The sequence below is a fragment of the Oncorhynchus mykiss genome, chromosome 24 (assembly GCF_013265735.2).
Source record: "Oncorhynchus mykiss isolate Arlee chromosome 24, USDA_OmykA_1.1, whole genome shotgun sequence".
In the NCBI taxonomy this organism is placed as follows: domain Eukaryota; kingdom Metazoa; phylum Chordata; class Actinopteri; order Salmoniformes; family Salmonidae; genus Oncorhynchus; species Oncorhynchus mykiss.
Window position 1 is genome coordinate 36,530,078 of NC_048588.1, and position 11,198 is coordinate 36,541,275.

Consider the following 11,198-nt stretch of genomic DNA (forward strand, 5'->3'; position numbering starts at 1 on the left):
CAGCGACCAGTGATCCAAGGAAGAAAGGGAGATAAAGAGTGCATCCCAAATGGTATTTCCTATTTAGTGTACTACTTGTGCGCACTATATATGCGATAGGGAGCAGTTGAGGACTTAGAAACAGCAGTTTACTGTGTGTCTCTAACTGACCTGTACTGCAGCTTATTGGCTGTATAAAGTGTATCAAATCAAATGTTAATAGTCACATGCGCCGAATACAACAGGTACCCCTGTGAAATGCTTACTTATAAGCCCTTATAAGCCCTTATAAGCCCTTACTTATAAGCCCTTATAAGCCCTTATAAGCCCTTACTTATAAGCCCTTACTTATAAGCCCTTATAAGCCCTTATACGCCATTACTTATAAGCCCTTATAATCCCTTATAAGCCATTACTTATAAGCCCTTATAAGCCCTTATAAGCCATTACTTATAAGCCCTTATAAGCCCTTATAAGCCCTTACTTATAAGCCCTTACTTATAAGCCCTTAATCAGCAACGCAGTTAATAAAATATGAATAAGAATAATAATTAAAAGGAACAAATAATTAAAGAGCAGCAGTAAAATAACAAGTGAGGTTATATACAGGGGTACAGGTTAGTAATGAGACTATATACAGGGTTACAGGTTAGTAATGAGACTATAGACAGGGGGTACAGGTTAGTAATGAGGCTATATACAGGGTTACAGGTTAGTAATGAGACTATAGACAGGGGTACAGGTTAGTAATGAGACTATATATAGGGGTACAGGTTAGTAATGAGACTATATACAGGGGTACAGGTTAGTAATGAGACTATATACAGGGGTACAGGTTAGTAATGAGACTATAGACAGGGGGTACAGGTTAGTAATGAGGCTATATACAGGGTTACAGGTTAGTAATGAGACTATAGACAGGGGTACAGGTTAGTAATGAGACTATATATAGGGGTACAGGTTAGTAATGAGACTATATGCAGGGGTACAGGTTAGTAATGAGACTATATACAGGGGTACAGGTTAGTAATGAGACTATATACAGGGGGTACAGGTTAGTAATGAGGCTATATACAGGGTTACAGGTTAGTAATGAGACTATAGACAGGGGTACAGGTTAGTAATGAGACTATATATAGGGGTACAGGTTAGTAATGAGACTATATACAGGGGGTACAGGTTAGTAATGAGGCTATATACAGGGGGTACAGGTTAGTAATGAGGCTATATACAGGGGGTACAGGTTAGTAATGAGACTATATACAGGGGTACAGGTTAGTAATGAGACTATATACAGGGGTACAGGTTAGTAATGAGGCTATATACAGGGTTACAGGTTAGTAATGAGACTATAGACAGGGGGTACAGGTTAGTAATGAGGCTATATACAGGGTTACAGGTTAGTAATGAGACTATAGACAGGGGTACAGGTTAGTAATGAGACTATATATAGGGGTACAGGTTAGTAATGAGACTATATACAGGGGTACAGGTTAGTAATGAGACTATATACAGGGGTACAGGTTAGTAATGAGACTATATGCAGGGGTACAGGTTAGTAATGAGACTATATACAGGGGTACAGGTTAGTAATGAGACTATATACAGGGGGTAAAGGTTAGTAATGAGGCTATGTACAGGGTTACAGGTTAGTAATGAGACTATAGACAGGGGTACAGGTTAGTAATGAGACTATATATAGGGGTACAGGTTAGTAATGAGACTATATACAGGGGGTACAGGTTAGTAATGAGGCTATATACAGGGGGTACAGGTTAGTAATGAGGCTATATACAGGGGGATCAGGTTAGTAATGAGACTATATACAGGGTTACAGGTTAGTAATGAGACTATAGACAGGGGGTACAGGTTAGTAATGAGGCTATATACAGGGTTACAGGTTAGTAATGAGACTATAGACAGGGGTACAGGTTAGTAATGAGACTATATATAGGGGTACAGGTTAGTAATGAGACTATATGCAGGGGTACAGGTTAGTAATGAGACTATATACAGGGGTACAGGTTAGTAATGAGACTATAGACAGGGGGTACAGGTTAGTAATGAGGCTATATACAGGGTTACAGGTTAGTAATGAGACTATAGACAGGGGTACAGGTTAGTAATGAGACTATATATAGGGGTACAGGTTAGTAATGAGACTATATGCAGGGGTACAGGTTAGTAATGAGACTATATACAGGGTACAGGTTAGTAATGAGACTATATACAGGGGGTACAGGTTAGTAATGAGGCTATATACAGGGTTACAGGTTAGTAATGAGACTATAGACAGGGGTACAGGTTAGTAATGAGACTATATATAGGGGTACAGGTTAGTAATGAGACTATATACAGGGGGTACAGGTTAGTAATGAGGCTATATACAGGGGGTACAGGTTAGTAATGAGGCTATATACAGGGGGTACAGGTTAGTAATGAGACTATATACAGGGGTACAGGTTAGTAATGAGACTATATACAGGGGTACAGGTTAGTAATGAGGCTATATACAGGGTTACAGGTTAGTAATGAGACTATAGACAGGGGGTACAGGTTAGTAATGAGGCTATATACAGGGTTACAGGTTAGTAATGAGACTATAGACAGGGGTACAGGTTAGTAATGAGACTATATATAGGGGTACAGGTTAGTAATGAGACTATATACAGGGGTACAGGTTAGTAATGAGACTATATACAGGGGTACAGGTTAGTAATGAGACTATATGCAGGGGTACAGGTTAGTAATGAGACTATATACAGGGGTACAGGTTAGTAATGAGACTATATACAGTGGGTAAAGGTTAGTAATGAGGCTATATACAGGGTTACAGGTTAGTAATGAGACTATAGACAGGGGTACAGGTTAGTAATGAGACTATATATAGGGGTACAGGTTAGTAATGAGACTATATACAGGGGGTACAGGTTAGTAATGAGGCTATATACAGGGGGTACAGGTTAGTAATGAGGCTATATACAGGGGGTACAGGTTAGTAATGAGACTATATACAGGGGTACAGGTTAGTAATGAGACTATATACAGGGGTACAGGTTAGTAATGAGACTATATACAGGGGGTACAGGTTAGTAATGAGGCTATATACAGGGTTACAGGTTAGTAATGAGACTATAGACAGGGGTACAGGTTAGTAATGAGACTATATATAGGGGTACAGGTTAGTAATGAGACTATATACAGGGGGTACAGGTTAGTAATGAGGCTATATACAGGGGGTACAGGTTAGTAATAAGGCTATATACAGGGGGTACAGGTTAGTAATGAGACTATATACAGGGGTACAGGTTAGTAATGAGACTATATACAGGGGTACAGGTTAGTAATGAGACTATATACAAGGGGTACAGGTTAGTAATGAGACTGTATACAGGGGTACAGGTTAGTAATGAGACTATATACAGGGGCACAGGTTAGTAATGAGACTATATACAGGGGGTACAGGTTAGTAATGAGACTATATACAAGGGGTACAGGTTAGTAATGAGACTGTATACAGGGGTACAGGTTAGTAATGAGACTATATACAGGGGTACAGGTTAGTAATGAGACTATATACAGGGGGTACAGGTTATTAATGAGGCTATATACAGGGGGTACAGGTTAGTAATGAGACTATATACAGGGGTACAGGTTAGTAATGAGACTATATACAGGGGTACAGGTTAGTAATGAGACTATATACAGGGGGTACAGGTTAGTAATAAGACTATATACAAGGGGTACAGGTTAGTAATGAGACTGTATACAGGGGTACAGGTTAGTAATGAGACTATATACAGGGGTACAGGTTAGTAATGAGACTATATACAGGGGTACAAGTTAGTAATGAGACTATATACAGGGGGTACAGGTTAGTAATGAGACTATATACAAGGGGTACAGGTTAGTATTGAGACTATATACAGGGGTACAGGTCAGTAATGAGACTATATACAGGGGTACAGGTTAGTAATGAGACTATATACAGGGGTACAGGTTAGTAATGAGACTATATACAAGGGGTACAGGTTAGTAATGAGACTATATACAGGGGGTACAGGTTAGTAATGAGACTATATACAAGGGGTACAGGTTAGTATTGAGACTATATACAGGGGGTACAGGTTAGTAATGAGACTATATACAGGGGCACCGGTTAGTCGAGGTAATTGAGGTAATATGTACATATAGGTAGAGTTATTAAAGTGACCATGCATAGATAATAAACAGTAGTTCATGTTGTCAAACAGTAACTCTTTTCACATAAAAACAGTTTATTTTTGTTAATAGGATTCAATTATTATCTTGAGGGGAAAAAAAGAAACCTCAGCTATTGTCATTCGGGGCGGCAGGGTAGCCGAGTGGTTAGAGCGTTGGACTAGTAACCGAAAGGTTGCAAGTTCGAATCCCCGAGCTGACAAGGTACAAATCTGTTGTTCTGCCCCTGAACAGTGCAGTCCAACCTGGTTGGAGTTATTAAAGTAACCATGCATAGATAATAAACAGTAGTTCATGTTGTCAAACAGTAACTCTCAACCTGCACTGTTCATAGGCCGTCATTGGAAATAAGAATTTGTTCTTAACTGACTTGCCTAGTTAAAATAAAATTCAATGAGCTATTCTATTCGTTTGTCTAAAATGGGGAAACGCTTCTATTTTCTCCATCATGAAAAGTAACATTTTTCCTCAGAGATTTCAAGATGCGTTATAAGAACATTGTTCCACAGCTCCAAAGGCTAAACGTTTGTCCCAAATGGTACCCTTTTTTCTACTAGGACCCCATAGAGATCTGGTCTAAAGTAGTGCACTATATAGGGAACTGTGTGGCATTGGGGACACAGCCCCATTGCGCTGCTGCAACACAAGAATGGCTTTGTCACCCGTCAGACAATGTATGGTGTTGTTGAGGAAAAATCTAACCACACAAAACTAGCTACATGATCTACAGCCCCCCTTTAATTACCCAGCATGCACCATTCTCCTCCACTAAATGAGGCCTTTGTTTTCTTGTACCTCTGTTTGTTGACCTCTACACTTTGTCCTCACATGAACAGTCCCTTTAAAGTACATCTGATTGTCAATCTCCTCATCTCTGTGACTTGCTGTGTCACTGTTTGTATTAACTTGTTGTCCTGTTTTGTGAATAGAGGTGATAGTGGGAGCCATTTTGTGTCTTGTGTTTCTTGAAGAGGTTCCTGCTGTGAGGCTGACCTGGGGAAACTGGTGTTCCTGCTGTGAGGCTGACCTGGGGAAACTGGTGTTCCTGCTGTGAGGCTGACCTGGGGAAACTGGTGTTCCTGCTGTGAGGCTGACATGGGGAAACTGGTGTTCCTGCTGTGAGGCTGACATGGGGAAACTGGTGTTCCTGCTGTGAGGCTGACATGGGGAAACTGGTGTTCCTGCTGTGAGGCTGACATGGGGAAACTGGTGTTCCTGCTGTGAGGCTGACATGGGGAAACTGATGTTCCTGCTGTGAGGCTGATGGGGAAACTGGTGTTCCTGCTGTGAGGCTGACATGGGGAAACTGGTGTTCCTGCTGTGAGGCTGATGGGGAAACTGGTGTTCCTGCTGTGAGGCTGACATGGGGAAACTGATGTTCCTGCTGTGAGGCTGATGGGGAAACTGGTGTTCCTGCTGTGAGGCTGACATGGGGAAACTGATGTTCCTGCTGTGAGGCTGACATGGGGAAACTGGAGTTCCTGCTGTGAGGCTGACATGGGGAAACTGGTGTTCCTGCTGTGAGGCTGATGGTGAAACTGGTGTTCCTGCTGTGATGCTGATGGGGAAACTGATGTTCTTGCTGTGAGGCGGATGGGGAAACTGGTGTTCCTGCTGTGAGGCTGATGGTGAAACTGGTGTTCCTGCTGTGAGGCTGATGGGGAAACTGATGTTCCTGCTGTGAGGCTGATGGGGAAACTGGTGTTCCTGCTGTGAGGCTGATGGTGAAACTGGTGTTCCTGCTGTGAGGCTGATGGGGAAACTGATGTTCCTGCTGTGAGGCGGATGGGGAAACTGGTGTTCCTGCTGTGAGGCGGATGGGGAAACTGGTGTTCCTGCTGTGAGGCGGATGGGGAAACTGGTGTTCCTGCTGTGAGGCCGATGGTGAAACTGGTGTTCCTGCTGTGAGGCTGATGGTGAAACTGGTGTTCCTGCTGTGAGGCTGATGGTGAAACTGGTGTTCCTGCTGTGAGGCTGATGTGGTGAAACTGGTGTTCCTGCTGTGAGGCTGATGGTGAAACTGGTGTTCCTGCTGTGAGGCTGATGGTGAAACTGGTGTTCCTGCTATGAGGCTGATGGTGAAACTGGTGTTCCTGCTGTGAGGCTGACATGGGGAAAGTGGTGTTCCTGCTGTGAGGCTGATGGTGAAACTGGTGTTCCTGCTGTGAGGCTGATGGTGAAACTGATGTTCCTGCTGTGAGGCTGATGGTGAAACTGGTGTTCCTGCTGTGAGGCTGATGGTGAAACTGGTGTTCCTGCTGTGAGGCTGATGGTGAAAGTGGTGTTCCTGCTGTGAGGCTGATGGGGAAACTGGTGTTTCTGCTGTGAGGCTGACATGGGGAAACTGGTGTTCCTGCTGTGAGGCTGACATGGGGAAACTGGTGTTCCTGCTGTGAGGCTGACATGGGGAAACTGGTGTTCCTGCTGTGAGGCTGACATGGGGAAACTGGTGTTCCTGCTGTGAGGCTGACATGGGGAAACTGATGTTCCTGCTGTGAGGCTGATGGGGAAACTGGTGTTCCTGCTGTGAGGCTGACATGGGGAAACTGGTGTTCCTGCTGTGAGGCTGATGGGGAAACTGATGTTCCTGCTGTGAGGCTGACATGGGGAAACTGGTGTTCCTGCTGTGAGGCTGATGGGGAAACTGGTGTTCCCGCTGTGAGGCTGACATGGTGAAACTGGTGTTCCTGCTGTGAGGCTGACATGGGGAAACTGATGTTCCTGCTGTGAGGCTGACATGGGGAAACTGATGTTCCTGCTGTGAGGCTGACATGGGGAAACTGGAGTTCCTGCTGTGAGGCTGACCTGGGGAAACTGGTGTTCCTGCTGTGAGGCTGACATGGGGAAACTGGTGTTCCTGCTGTGAGGCTGACATGGGGAAACTGGTGTTCCTGCTGTGAGGCTGATGGGGAAACTGGTGTTCCTGCTGTGAGGCTGATGGTGAAACTGGTGTTCCTGCTGTGAGGCTGATGGGGAAACTGATGTTCCTGCTGTGAGGCGGATGGGGAAACTGGTGTTCCTGCTGTGAGGCTGATGGTGAAACTGGTGTTCCTGCTGTGAGGCTGATGGGGAAACTGATGTTCCTGCTGTGAGGCTGATGGGGAAACTGGTGTTCCTGCTGTGAGGCTGATGGTGAAACTGGTGTTCCTGCTGTGAGGCTGATGGGGAAACTGATGTTCCTGCTGTGAGGCGGATGGGGAAACTGGTGTTCCTGCTGTGAGGCTGATGGTGAAACTGGTGTTCCTGCTGTGAGGCTGATGGGGAAACTGATGTTCCTGCTGTGAGGCGGATGGGGAAACTGGTGTTCCTGCTGTGAGGCGGATGGGGAAACTGGTGTTCCTGCTGTGAGGCTGATGGTGAAACTGGTGTTCCTGCTATGAGGCTGATGGTGAAACTGGTGTTCCTGCTGTGAGGCTGACATGGGGAAAGTGGTGTTCCTGCTGTGAGGCTGATGGTGAAACTGGTGTTCCTGCTGTGAGGCTGATGGTGAAACTGGTGTTCCTGCTGTGAGGCTGATGGTGAAACTGGTGTTCCTGCTGTGAGGCTGATGGTGAAAGTGGTGTTCCTGCTGTGAGGCTGATGGTGAAAGTGGTGTTCCTGCTGTGAGGCTGATGGTGAAACTGGTGTTCCTGCTGTGAGGCTGATGGTGATAGTGGTGTTCCTGCTGTGAGGCTGATGGTGAAACTGGTGTTCCTGCTGTGAGGCTGATGGTGAAACTGGTGTTCCTGCTGTGAGACTGATGGTGAAAGTGGTGTTCCTGCTGTGAGGCTGATGGTGAAAGTGGTGTACGCGTGGCTCCACCATCTTGGACTCTGATTTAGACTTGTAGTACTGAAGCAACAGTTATGGCTCAGTGTCAGTCTTACCAAAAATGCAATAGTTCATTTTAAATTAAATTAAAATGTTACTTTTATTTATTTATACAATGGTTATAAACCTTCAATCATTTTAAAGACGTTTATAATGTCATTAAACTTGTTTAGTGCAGGTTGTTTTTATTTCATATTGTGCCATTTTGCATTAAATTTCTGTTACATTGTTGAAAATGTATTCTGACCTCAATGACAGACTGAGTATGATGTATTCCGTGTATTATTCCTGGGTATTTCCTAAAGGACGGTTTTGTCATGTAAATAATGTGCCTCCTATTGTTTTACAAGTGATTATGTCCAATGGTACTCTGATTAGTATGGAATTCCAAGCGTTATAATGTACTGTGTGAATCATAGCCTACAACAGTATGAACCAAACCATAGAATTAGGAATTAGAGTAAGCAAATCATTGAATAGGATCTCTCTGGATGATTAAACTACCTGCAGTAATCCATTTCCCTCTCAATCTGTATTATGGAGAGTCCCAGCAAACATTTCCCTCTCAATCTGTATTATGGAGAGTCCCAGTAATCCATTTCCCTCTCAATCTGTATTATGGAGAGTCCCAGCAAACATTTCCCTCTCAATCTGTATTATGGAGAGTCCCAGTAATCCATTTCCCTCTCAATCTGTATTATGGAGAGTCCCAGCAAACATTTCCCTCTCAATCTGTATTATGGAGAGTCCCAGCAAACATTTCCCTCTCAATCTGTATTATGGAGAGTCCCAGCAAACATTTCCCTCTCAATCTGTATTATGGAGAGTCCCAGCAATTCATTTCCCTCTCAATCTGTATTGTGGAGAGTCCCAGAAAACATTTCCCTCTCAATCTGTATTATGGAGAGTCCCAGCAAACATTTCCCTCTCAATCTGTATTATGGAGAGTCCCAGCAAACATTTCCCTCTCAATCTGTATTATGGAGAGTCCCAGCAATTCATTTCCCTCTCAATCTGTATTGTGGAGAGTCCCAACAATTCATTTCCCTCTCAATCTGTATTATGGAGAGTCCCAGCAAACATTTCTAGTGGTTGTTGTTGTGGTTTAAGTGTTGAAGCGCACTTAAAATGTTTATCAAGCACATTCATATGGATTGATAACCCCGTCTCGTGGTGCTAAACTGACATGTGGAATTGTTTTAAGATGGTTATACACTACATGACCAAAAGTATGTGGACACCTGCTCGTCGAACAACTCATTCCAAAATCATGGGCTTTATTATTATGGAGTTGGTCCCCTCCTTTGCTGCTATAACAGCCTCCACTCTTCTGGGAAGGCTTTCCACTAGATGTTGGACCATTGCTGCTATAACAGCCTCCACTCTTCTGGGAAGGCTTTCCACTAGATGTTGAAACATTGCTATGGGGACTTGCTTCCATTCAGTCACAAGAGCATTAGTGAGGTCGGCACTGATGTTGGGCGATTAGGCCTGGCTGGCGGTCGGCGTTCCAATTCATCCCAAATGTGTTCGATGGGGTTGAGGTCAGGGCTCTGTGCAGGACAGTCAAGTTCTTCCCACACCGATCTCAACAAACAATTTCTGTATGGACCTCGCTTTGCGCACGGGGGCATTGTCATGCTGAAACAGGAAAGGTCCTTCCCCAAACTGTTGCCACGAAGTTGGAAGCACAGAATCGTCTAGAATGTCCTTGTATGTTGTAGCGTTAAGATTTCCCTTCACTGGAACTAAAGGGCCTAGCCCGAACCATGAAAAACAGCCCCAGACCATTAATACTCCTCCACCAAACTTTACAGTTGGCACTATGCATTGGGGCACATTGCATCCTGGCATCTGCCAAACCCAGATTTGTCCATTCATCCGTCGGACTGCCAGATCATTCCAGAGAACGCGTTTCCACTGCTTTACACCACTCCAGCCGACGCTTGGCATGCTGCTCAGCCTTGGAAACCAATTCATGCAGCTCACAACCAACCTTGCTGATGTTACTTCCAGAGGTAGTTTGGAACTTGGTAGTGAGTGTTGCAACCGAGGACAGACGGTGTTTACACGCAATTTTGAAATTATTTTTATTTCACCTTTATTTAACCAGGTAGGCTAGTTGAGAACACCTTTATTTAACCAGATAGGCTAGTTGAGAACACCTTTATTTAACCAGGTAGGCTAGTTGAGAACAAGTTCTCATTTGCAACTGCAACCTGGCCAAGATAAAGCATAGCAGTGTGAACAGACAACACAGAGTTACACATGGAGTAAACAATTCAGTAGAGTCAATAACACAGTAGAAAAAAAAGAGAGTCTATATACATTGTGTGCAAAAGGCATGAGGAGGTAGGTGAATAATTACAATTTTGCAGATTAACACTGGAGTGATAAATGATCAGATGGTCATGTACAGGTATAGATATTGTTGTGCAAAAGAGCAGAAAAGTAAATAAATAAAAACAGTATGGGGATGAGGTAGGTAAAATTGGGTGGGCTATTTACCGATAGACTATGTACAGCTGCAGCGATCGGTTAGCTGCTCAGATAGCAGATGTTTGAAATTGGTGAGGGAGATAAAAGTCTCCAACTTCAGCGATTTTTGCAATTCGTTCCAGGCACAGGCAGCAGAGAACTGGAACGAAAGGCGGCCAAATGAGGTGTTGGCTTTAGGGATGAATGCGCTTCAGCACTTGGCGGTCCTGTTCTGTGAGCTTGTGTGGCCTACCACTTCACGGCTGAGACATTGTTGCTCCTAGAAGTTTCCACTTCACAATAACAGCACTTACAGTTGACTGGGGCAGCTCTAGCAGGACAGAAATTTGACAAACTGACTTGTTGGAAAGGTGGCATCCTATGACAGTGTCACGTTAAAAGTCACTGAGCGCTTCAGTAAGGCCATTCTACTGCCATTGTTTGTCAATGGACATTGCATGGCTGTGTGCTCGATTTTAAACACATGTCAACAATGGGTGTGGCTGAAAAAGCGGAATCCACTAATTTCAAATGTGTCCACATACTTTTGTATATATAGTGTACTATGGGTCTTAACTATTTGTTTTTTAAAATTATTTTAGGACCCCTTTGGATATTAAAAAAATATTAACAAATGATTTGATTAAATATTGATTTGGGTCTTTACTACTAAAGCCCATAGAAACTAATTGAATAACACATTCATAATG